This window comes from Bubalus bubalis, chromosome 24, assembly GCF_019923935.1.
Source record: "Bubalus bubalis isolate 160015118507 breed Murrah chromosome 24, NDDB_SH_1, whole genome shotgun sequence".
Taxonomy (NCBI): Eukaryota; Metazoa; Chordata; class Mammalia; order Artiodactyla; family Bovidae; genus Bubalus; species Bubalus bubalis.
The window spans coordinates 23,144,787-23,156,581 of NC_059180.1; the positions used below are offsets into that span (position 1 = coordinate 23,144,787).

At 42.1% G+C, this 11,795-nt stretch overlaps 1 protein-coding gene across 1 annotated transcript in view; it reads right to left on the reverse strand.

Moving 5' to 3' along the window:
- LOC123331500 (phospholipid-transporting ATPase ABCA3-like) overlaps positions 1-11,179 on the reverse strand; it is a 76,052-nt gene extending 64,873 nt beyond the window's left edge. Inside the window, exon 1 of the mRNA XM_044935576.2 lies at positions 10,726-11,179. The gene's annotated coding sequence lies outside the window, so the exon portion shown is untranslated. The remainder of the gene's footprint in view (positions 1-10,725) is intronic.
- Between the last annotated feature and the right edge of the window lie 616 nt (positions 11,180-11,795).

The window sequence follows — 11,795 nt, forward strand, 5'->3', positions numbered from 1 at the left end:
CTCAAACTCTTCTAGAAAATTGCAGAGGGAGGAAAGCTCTCAAACTCATTCTATGAGGCCACTATCACCATGACATCAAAACCAGATGAAGATACCACCAATAAAGAAAATTACAAGCCAGTATCACTGATAAAAATAGATGCAAAAATCCTCAACAAAATTCTAGGAAACAGAATTTTTTCCAACAATATATTAAAAAGCTCATATACCATGATCAATTAGACTTTACTTTACCATCAATTAGACGGGATGCAAGTATTCTTCAATATATGCAAATAAATCAACATGATACACCATATTAATAAATTGAAAGATAAAAATCATATGATCTCAATAGATGCAGAGAAGTAATAAGACATTAGCAAAAAAAATAAATAAATAAAGAGAGACATGCACATTAAAATAATGTATAACATAGCCACATTTATTTAAGAATGTATTCTAATACCAAATGGAAATTATATTCAACAATGCAAAACTGCAATTACTTTTGCACCAACCTAATACCATTTTCTTGGATCGGAAGAATCAATATTGTGAAAATGACTATACTATCCAAAGCAATATACAGATTCAATGCACTCCCTATCAAATTAACAATGGCATTTTTGACAGAACTGGAACAAAAATGTTTGCAATTTGTATGGAAACACAAAAGACCCTGAATAGCTATACCAGTCTTAAGAAAGAAAAATGGAGCTAGAGGAATCAACCTTCCTAACTTCAGACAATACTACAAAGCTTCATTCATCAAGATAGTAGGGCACTGGCACAAAACAGAAATATAGACCAATGGAACAAGATAGAAAGCCCAAAGATAAACCCATGCACCTATACACAATATCTTTGACAAGAGAGGCAAGAATATATAATGGAGAAAGAACAGCCTCTTCAATAAGTGGTGCTGGGAAAACTGGACAGCTGGATGTAAAAGAAATTAGAATGCTTCCTAACACCATCTACAAAAATAAACTCAAATGGATTAAAGTACTTAAATATAAAAACAGAACATATAAAACTCTTAGAGAAAAACATAAGCAGAATACTCTGACATAAATCACAGCATTCTCTTTGACCTACCTCTTAGAGTAAGGGAAATAAGAATAAACAAATAGGACCGAGTTAAACTTAGAAGCTTTTGTACAGCAAAGTAAACTATAAACAAAGTGAAAAGATAACCCACAGAATGGGAGAAAATAATTGCAAACAAAGCAACTGAAAAAGGATTAATTTCCAAAATATATAACCAGTTCATGCAGTTGAATATCAGAAAAACAAACAACCCAATCAAAAAATGAGCAGAAGACCTAAACAGACATTTTTCCAAAGAAGACATACGGATGGCTAATAAACACATGAAAAGGTGCTTAACATCACTCATTATTAGAAAAATGCAAATCAAAACTACCATGAGTCAGATCATATCAGATCAGATCAGTCGCTCAGTCATGTCCAACTCTTTGCAACCCCATGAATTGCAGCACTCCAGGCCTCCCAGTCCATCACCAACTCCCGGAGTTCACTGAGACTCACGTCCATCGAGTCAGTAATGCCATCCAGCCATCTCATCCTCTGTCGTCCCCTTCTCCTCCTGCCCCCAATCCCTCCCAGCATCAGAGTCTTTTCCAATGAGTCAACTCTTCGCATGAGGTGGCCAAAGTACTGGAGTTTCAGCTTTGGCATCATTCCTCCCAAAGAAATCAGGGCTGATCTCCTTCAGAATGGACTGGTTGGATCTCCTTGCAGTCCAAGGGACTCTCAAGAGTCTTCTCCAACACCACAGTTCAAAAGCATCAGTTTTCGGCCCTCAGCCTTCTTCACAGTCTAACTCTCACATCCATACATGACCACTGGAAAAACCATAGCCTTGATTAGACGAACCTTTGTTGGCAAAGTAATGTCTCTGCTTTTGAATATGCTATCTAGGTTAGTCATAACTTTTCTTCCAAGGAGTAAGCGTCTTTTAATTTCATGGCTGCAGTCACCATCTGTAGTGATTTTGGCACCCCCAAAAATAAAGTCTGACACTGTTTCCACTGTTTCCCCATCTATTTCCCATGAAGTGGTGGGACCGGATGCCATGATCTTCATTTTCTGAATGTTGGGCTTTAAGCCAACTTTTTCACTCTCCACTTTCACCTTCATCAAGAGGCTTTTTAGTTCCTCTTCACTTTCTGCCATAAAGGTGGTGTCATCTGCATATCTGAGGTTATTGATATTTCTCCCAGCAATCTTGATTCCAGCTTGTGCTTCTTCCAGTCCAGCGTTTCTCATGATGTACTCTGCATATAAGTTAAATAAGCAGGGTGACAATATACAGCCTTGACATATTCCTTTTCCTATTTGGAACCAGTCTGTTGTTCCATGTCCAGTTCTAACTGTTGCTTCCTGACCTGCATACAAATTTCTCAAGAGGCAGATCAGGTGGTCTGGTATTCCCATCTCTTTCAGAATTTTCCACAGTTTATTGTGATTCACACAGTCAAAGGCTTTGACATAGTCAATAAAGCAGAAATAAATGTTTTTCTGGAATTCTCTTGCCTTTTCCATGATCCAGCAGATGTTGGCAATTTGAATCTCTGGTTCCTCTGCCTTTTCTAAAACCAGCTTGAACATCAGGAAGTTCACGGTTCACATATTGCTGAAGCCTGGCTTGGAGAATTTTGAGCATTACTTTACTAATGCGTGAGATGAGTGCAATTGTGCGGTAGTTTGAGCATTCTTTGGCATTGCCTTTCTTTGGGATTGGAATGAAAACTGACCTTTTCCAGTCCTGTGGCCACTGCTGAGTTTTCCAAATTTGCTGGCATATTGAGTGCAACACTTTCACAGCATCATCTTTCAGGATTTGGAATAGCTCAACTGGAATTTCATCACCTCCACTAGCTTTGTTCGTAGTGACACTTTCTAAGGCCCATGTGACTTCACATTCCAGGATGTCTGGCTCTAGGTCAGTGATCACACCATCATGATTATCTGGATCATGAAGATCTTTTTTGTACAGTTCTTCTGTGTATTCTTGCCATCTCTCCTTAATATCTTCTGCTTCTGTTAGGTCCATACCATTTCTGTCCTTTATCGAGCCCATCTTTGCATGAAATGTTCCTTTGGTATTTCTGATTTTCTTGAAGAGATCCCTAGTCTTTCCCATTCTGTTGTTTTCCTCTATTTCTTTGCATTGATCGCTGAAGAAGGCTTTCTTATCTCTTCTTGCTATTCTTTGGAACTCTGCATTCAGATGTTTATATCTTTCCTTTTCTCCTTTGCTTTTCACTTCTCTTCTTTTCACAGCTATTTGTAAGCCTCCCCAGACAGCCATTTTGCTTTTTTGCATTTCTTTTCCATGGCGGCTGTGGCTGGCGCACTAAGTGCAGGTGGCTGCGAGAGCAGCCACCCCACGTCCGAGGTCAGGAGCAGAAGCCGGGAGGACCCCATGCCCAAAGGGCAGCGGCCAAGAGGAGCCACCCCACGTCCGAGGTCAGGGGCACTGGCCGAGAGTACCAGACTGCGATGGTGCAGGAACAGCCAAGAAGAGTTACCCCACATCCAAGGTCAGGGGGGGCAGCCAAGAGGAGATACCCAGCATCTGAGGTCAGGGGCTGCGGCCGGGAGGAGCTACCCCACCCCCCTAAGCCCGAGGCCAAGGGTGGTGGGGAGGGGGGGTGGGGTGGGGAGGGGGTGGGGGTTGAGGACCTACCCCACGCCCCCACGCCCAAGGCCAGGGGTGGAGGCTGGGAGGAGCAACCCCACGTCCAAGGAGCTGTGGCTGCAACGGGTGCAGGAGGGCCTAGAGGAGCTATCCCACGTTGAAGGTCAGGAAGGGCGGCGGTGAGGAGATACCCCTCATCCTAGGTAAGGAGCAATGGCTGTGCTTTGCTGGAGCAGCCATGAAGAGATACCCCACGCCCAAGGTAAGAGAAACCCAAGGAAGACGGTAGGTGTTGCAAGAGGGCATCAGAGGGCAAACACACTGAAACCATACTCACAGAAAACTAGTCAATCTAATCACACTAGGACCACAGCCTTGTCTAACTCAATGAAACTAAGCCATGCCTGTGGGGCAACCCAAGATGGGCAGGTCATGGTGGAGAGATATGACAGAATGTGGTCCACTGGAGAAGGGAATGGCAAACCACTCCAGTATTCTTGCCTTGAGAACCCCATGAACAGTATAAAAAGGCAAAATGATAGGATACTGAAAGAGAAACTCCCCCAGGTTGGTAGGTGCCCAATATGCTACTTGAGATCAGTGGAGAAATAACTCCAGAAAGAATGAAGGGATGGAGCCAAAGCAAAAACAATACCCAGCTGTGGATGTGACTGGTGATAGAAGCAAGGTCCGATGCTGTAAAGAGCAATATTGCATAGGAACCTGGAATGTCAGGTCCATGAATCAAGGCAAATTGGAAGTGGTCAAACAAGAGATGGCAAGAGTGAATGTCGACATTCTAGGAATCAGCAAACTGAAATGGACTGGAATGGGTGAATTTAACTCAGATGACCATTATATCTACTACTGCGGGCAGGAATCCCTCAGAAGAAATGGAGTAGCCATCATGGTCAACAAAAAAGTCCGAAATGCAGTACTTGGATGCAATCTCAAAAATGACAGAATGATCTCTCTTCGTTTCCAAGGCAAACCATTCAATATCACAGTAATCCGAGTCTATGCCCCAACCAGTAACCCTGAAGAAGCTGAAGTTGAACGGTTCTATATAGACCTACAACACCTTTTAGAACTAACACCCAAAAAAGATGTCCTTTTCATTATAGGGGACTGGAATGCAAAAGTAGGAAGTCAAGGAACACCTGGAGTAACAGGCAAATTTGGCCTTGGAATACAGAATGAAGCAGGGAAAAGACTAATAGAGTTTTGCCAAGAAAATGCACTGGTCATAACAAACACCCTCTTCCAACAACGCAAGAGAAGACTCTATACATGGACATCACCAGATGGTCAACACTGAAATCAGATTGATTATATTCTTTGCAGCCAAAGATGGAGAAGCTCTATACAGTCAGTAAAAACAAGACCAGGAGCTGACTGTGGCTCAGACCATGAACTCCTTATTGCCAAATTCAGACTTAAATTGAAGAAAGTAGGGAAAACCACTAAATCCCTTATGATTATACAGTGGAAGTGAGAAATAGATTTAAGGGCCTAGATCTGATAGATAGAGTGCCTGATGAACTATGGAATGAGTCAGATGGTCATCATCAAAAAAATCTACAAACAACAAATGCTGGAGAGGATGTGGAGAAAAGGGAACCCTCTCTTACACTGTTGATGGGAATGTAAATTATATAGCCATTGTGGAGAACAGCATGGAGATTCCTTAAAAATGTAGGAATAAAACTACCCTATGACCTAGCAATTCCATTACTGGGCATATACCCTGAGATGATCATAACTCAAAAAACCATGTACCCCAACGTACATGCAGCACTATTTTACAATAGCCAGCACGCGGAAGCAATCTAGATAGCCATTAATAGATGAATGGATAAAGAAGTTCTGGTACATATATACAATAGAATATTACTCAGCCATAAAAAGGAACAAATTAGAGTGAGTTATAGTGAGGTTAATGAACCCAGAGCCTGTTAATCAGAATGAAGTCAGAAAGAGAAAAACAAATATCATATATTAACACATATATGTGGAATCTAGAACAATGGTACTGATGAACCTATTGACAGAGAAGGAATGGCGAAAAGACATAGAGAAGGGACTTGTGAACACCATGGGGGATGGTGAGGGTGGAATGAATTGAGAAAGTAGCATTGACATGAAGCTGCTATATAATACAGGGAGCCCAGCCTGGCACTCTTGTGATGACCAAGACGGGTGGGATGAGTGGGTAGTAGGGAAGCTCAAGAGGGAGAGTGTGTGTATATATATAAATTTATTAATATGTTAATATTATATATATAATTATGACTGATTCACATTATTGTAAGGCAGAAATCAACACAATATTGTAAAGCAATTATCCTCCAATAATTTTTTTTTTATTGAAGAATCACTGAACTCCGATTTCCCTGACTGCTGCTGCTGCTAAGCCGCTTCAGTTGTGTCCAACTCTTTGTGACCCCCAAGGACTGTAGCCTGCCTGGCTCCTCTATCCACAGGATTCTCCAGGCAAAAATACTGCAGTGGGTTGCTGTGCCCTCTTCCAAGGGACCTTCCTGACCCAGGGATCAAACCCATGTCTCCTGTGGCTCCTGCATTGCAGGAGGATTCTTTATCACTGAGCCACCAGGGAAGCCCAAAGACCTGACAGACATTCCCAAGATTTTTTTGCAGGACACAGATCCCCACCAGATGAAAACTGCTGACTGCAAACATATAGACCCCACACTGGTTGAAACTAGAAGGTTCATGATGCTTGAAATTTAACCTTGATGCCAACCAATTCAAAAATCAAACACAAGCTGATCAGGTACCTTGCAGCACTCTCCCTCACACTGTCTTTTGTCTGTTCCTCAGAACTTTTGGTGGCGTTATTGGGCAGTCTTTTCTGCCTTCTCCCTTGTGGACAAAATATCAAACAAATAAAAAACTTCGCTTGCTTAAGAGCCTTGTGGTAGGAATATTCATTTCTATGGTATTGCTGCCCAAGAATGTGGAGAGGGCCTGATAACAGGCAAATGCAAATGAATAAAGTTGGACTCTAACCTCACAATATATACAAAATTATTTTAAAATGGATCAAACACCCAAAAGTAAGAGCTAAAACAATAAAATTTTAGAAGGAAACATAGGAAATCTTCATAACTTGGATTCAGCAATGCATTCTCAGATATGATACCAAAAGAAAACACATTAATTGAGCTTCAGTTCAGTTCAGTTCAGTCACTCAGTCGTGTCTGACTGTTTGCGATCCTATGAATTGCAGTATGCCAGGCCTCCCTGTCCATCACCAACTCCCACAGTTCACTCAGACTCACGTCCATCGAGTCAGTGATGCCATCCAGCCATCTCATCCTCTGTCGTCCCCTTCTCCTCCTGCCCCCAATCCCTCCCAGCATCAGAGTCTTTTCCAATGAGTCAACTCTTCGCATGAGGTGGCCAAAGTATTGGAGTTTCAGCTTCAGTATCATTCCCTCCAAAGAAATCCCAGCTGATCTCCTTCAGAATGGACTGGTTGGATCTCCTTGCAGTCCAAGGGACTCTCAAGAGTCTTCTCCAACACCACAGTTCAAAAGCATCAATTCTTCTGCGCTCAAGTTTCTTCACAGTCCAACTTTCACATCCATACATGACTACTGGTAAAAGCATAGCCTTGACTAGATGGACCTTTTTTGGCAAAGTAATGTCTCTGCTTTTCAATATGCTATCTAGGTTGGTCATAACTTTCTTTCCAAGGAGTAAGCGTCTTTTAATTTCATGGCTGCAATCACCATCTGCAGTGATTTTGGAGACCCAAAAAATAAAGTCTGACACTGTTTCCCCATCTATTTCCCATGAGGTGATGGGAGCAGATGCCATGATCTTCGTTTTCTGAATGTTGAGCTTTAAGCCAACTTTTTCGCTCTCCTCTTTCACTTTCATCAAGAGGCTCTTTAGTTCCTCTTCACTTTCTGCCATAAGGGTGGTGTCATCTGCATATCTGAGGTTATTGATATTTCTCCCGGCAATCTTGATTCCAGCTTGTGCTTCTTCCAGCCCAGCGTTTCTCATGATGTACTCTGCATATAAGTTAAATAAGCAGGGTGACAATATACAGCCTTGACATACTCCTTTTCCTATTTGAAACCAGGCTGTTGTTCCATGTCCAGTTCTAACTGTTGCTTCCTGACCTGCATATCGGTTTCTCAAGACAATGCCAAAGAATGTTCAAACTACTGCACAGTTGCACTCATCTACTTTACATGCTAGTAAAGTAATGCTCAAAATTCTCCAAGCCAGGCTTCAGCAATACATGAACTGTGAACTTCCAGATGTCCAAGTTGGTTTTTAGAAAAGGCAGAGGAACCAGAGATCAAATTGCCAACATCCACTGGATCATCAAAAAAGCAAGAGAGTTCCAGAAAAACATCTATTTCTGCTTTATTGACTATGCCAAAGCCTTTGACTGTGTGGATCACAATAAACTGTGGAAAAATTGAGCTTCACCAAGTCAAAACTTTTGAGCACCGAAGGACAAGAATGTGAAAAGACAAGTCATAGAATGGAATATTTTCAAATCGTATATCTGATAAGGATTTCATATTATGAACATACAAAGAACTCTTACAATTCAACAACAAAGTGACAGACTACTAAAATAACATGCAAAAGGAGCTATAGACATTTCTCCAAAAGAAATTATACAAACGGCCAACAAATACATGAAAGGATGCTCAATATAGTCACTGTGAAGTGAAGACACTTAGCTGTGTCCGACTCTTTGTGACCCCATGGACTGTAGCCTACTAGGCTCCTCCCTCCGTGGCATTCTCCAGGCAAGAGTACTGGAGTGGGTTGCCATAGTCACTAAGGAAATTTAAATCAAAACCACAATGTGCAAACACCCACTAAGAGCTATAACTTAAAATATTTTAATTTTTAAACAGAAAATAAATATTGGCAAGAATGTAGAAAACTGGAGCCCTCACACACTGCTGGTGGGAATGTAAAGTAGCATACCAGCTGTGGAAATGTTTGGCCATTCCTCAAAAAGTTAAACATATAATTACCATATGACCTTGCAAGTTTACTCCTAAGTTTCTAGGAATAGAAATCATACACCAACGTAAAAATATGTTCACTAAAGTTCATGGTAGCGTTATTCATAATACCCAAGTTGAAACAACCTGAAAGTCTCTGAGAATGGATAAACAGAATGTGGTATTATCCAAAATGTAGTTACATGACACAAAACTCATGAACCTTGAAAATATGTCAAGTGGAAGAAGCCAAACACAAAATACCACATATTATATGATTCTATGTTTATATACGTGTCAAGGAAGAAATTTTCACAAACTGAGTTACGAAGAAGTCATTCTCGCTTATACATGATTTAACTTGAATTTTACGCTAGCTAAAACAGCCTGTTTGTAGCCTATCAAACATAACCTTGGCATCTGCTTTAATCACTAAAGAAAAAGGTACATTGATCTAAAGTTAAAAAGTCCCTGTTAAAAATAAAGATTAAATGCCTCCTTTCCTGGGATGTCAGTGCTGATAGTTCTTGGATGATAAGACTTCTTTTCTCTGGTGCCAAGGCCATACTGACACATTGTATACATTTCTATCTATTTCTGTTTGTTTGTTTTTGTGAAACCTTAAAGGAATGTATTCCTACTTGTTTGGTGTTCTTTCTGTTAGGCAGGAAGTTAGCCAAGAGAAAGGAAAAGTGGCTCCCTTCAGCTAAACATCCAGTGGTCACCTAATCCCACCAAGCAATTTACCACCCCCACCAAATATGCCCCCATCAATACTCCAAAATAGTCAAGGGACCAGAAAAATCACCCACCAGCCAACTAGTGGGACTTTCCCTACTCTGGCACACACACACACACACACACACACACCTCACACCATCATGTACTAAAGTAATCTTTTGGTGTCCATTGGACTCATTAACTACTTACAAATATTTCATGAATATACACATCTAATTATAACAGACTGAATTATGAAAAGGACATGTGCAGTAGAGCATCTTGTTATATAACCCACAGCTGTCAATCAAGTCTGTTAATCAATAATCCCCTGGATTATGCAAATGACCTTGCCTTAATATCTCTGTTCCCCACCCTTCCAGGGCCATTGCCTCCCTTTGCATGGCCCACCTCTCTCAAGGTATTCTCTCTGTTCTTTTTGTGTGCTCAGTCACTCAGTGGCTTACCGCCACTTACCGACCTGTTCTTTCTTTCCTTATTGTTAAGAAACTTGAGTGCAACAGGTAAGACCTTAGATTCTTCTTTGCATCCTTACCAAGAATGAGGGTCACAGGAGGAGAGGCCTCCAGACACTCCTCCACTAACATTTGCTCTGGTGAGATATAAAACTATGCAGAAAACCACCATGGCTTCCCTGGAGCAGTTCCTCAGTTATCTGAAAGCCACTCTCCCAGGCTGCAGTCCTCAGGTTGATTCAATTGAAACTCTTTTCTTTTCCTATTCTCAACTGGCTTATTGATTATTTCCACTGACATAAGAAATGTCCAGAACTGGCAAATGCATACAAACAGAAAGTCAATTTGTGGTGCCAGAGGGTGGAAATGGGGAGCCTGAGGAAGGACTGTTCCTAAGTACAGGGTTTATTTTAGGGAAGATTAAAATGTTCCACAATTAGTGCTGACAATTTCACAACATAATGAATGTAATTAAAGTCACTGAATTCCAATAATTTAAAATACTGAAACTGGTGACTTTTATCTTGGTTTTCTTAAAAAACAAAAATCCTATAGGATGAATAAAATGATATCCCTACATTATAGCTGAGATTTAGGGATCAAGTCATTTGCCTGAAGTCAAATTAAAATCAAAGCTGACTGAACCTCCCAAAGCTTTCCTTCTAATCACTAAGTTACAGCCAAAATTAAAAATTAGAAAAATTTCCTAGTTGGGTTTTTGTGCATTTGTGGCGTTTTTGAGGAGGGGGGCGGAGCGGGGGCGTGGCTCAGCGGGAGAGCGCTCTTGGGCTGGAAGGCCTACAGGGGCGAGCAGAGCATAGGGAGTAAGAGTAGGTTTAGGAAAGAGAAGAAAGGGCGAGAAGATCCGAACGCTCACCGCTGAGGCCTCGGCAACTGCCTCCGCCTCGACGCAGAGGGGCGCTAATCAACCGAGCACCGCGCCTCCCTCCAACGCCTTCCCCAACCGCCCCGCCAGCGGCCCGCGGACAGGTTTACAGCCGCCGCCGCGCGCAGACCTCGCAAAGGCGCGGTGCGACCCCTGTATCAGGCAGGAAGGAAGACCCAGTAAGCGCCGTCTTGGCCCCTTCCCCGCCCACGGGCCCTGGAGCCCCAGTCCCCAGCTTGTCCATTCCTGGCAACCTGCATGCTCCAGGGGCGCCCAATCCACCTTTCTCAGGCTTCCCAAATATTTCACCACTTGCTCCTCCTGGCCAACCGCACAGTACCCCACTTCCCCGAATAGGGACTAGGAGTGAGACATTTCCCTTGGCTATGATATTTAAGGGGAAACCAACTCAATAATCAATATAAATACTTGCATGTGACATTTAAAATTTTTTTCAAAATAAAAACCTAAAAGTACTGTGAAGTAATATGCTGCTGCTGCCGCTAAGTCGCTTCAGTCGTGTCCGACTCTGTGCGACCCCATAGACGGCAGCCCACTAGGCTCCTCTGTCCCTGGGATTCTCCAGGCAAGAACACTGGAGTGGGTTGCCATTTCCTTCTCCAATGCATGAAAGTGAAAAGTGAAAGGGAAGTCACTCAGTCGTGCCCGACTCTTAGCGACCCCATGGACTGCAGCCTACCAGGCTCCTCTGTCCATGGGATTTTCCAGGCAAGAGTACTGGAGTGGGGTGCTATTGCCTTCTCCAATGAGGTACTATAGAGGAGATAAAACAAAAGGAAGAGTTAGACTATCTTTATTTTAATTTCTGTTATTTTTATTACGGAATTTTTTGGTGTTTTTTCAATATTGCATTAAATTGTTGTTGTTGTTCTTAATCTTCAGTACTGAATATTTTGAGTTCTGAGTATGTCCCTAAATTTTGCCCTGGGAAGTGAGTACTTCAGTCACTTTGCTTAACTTAACTACTGACAGCCCTCCCCTACTGTCAGCTTCAGTGTGGTAGTGGCAGAAAGGCTAGGAAAGTGCAGGTAGCCACGTTC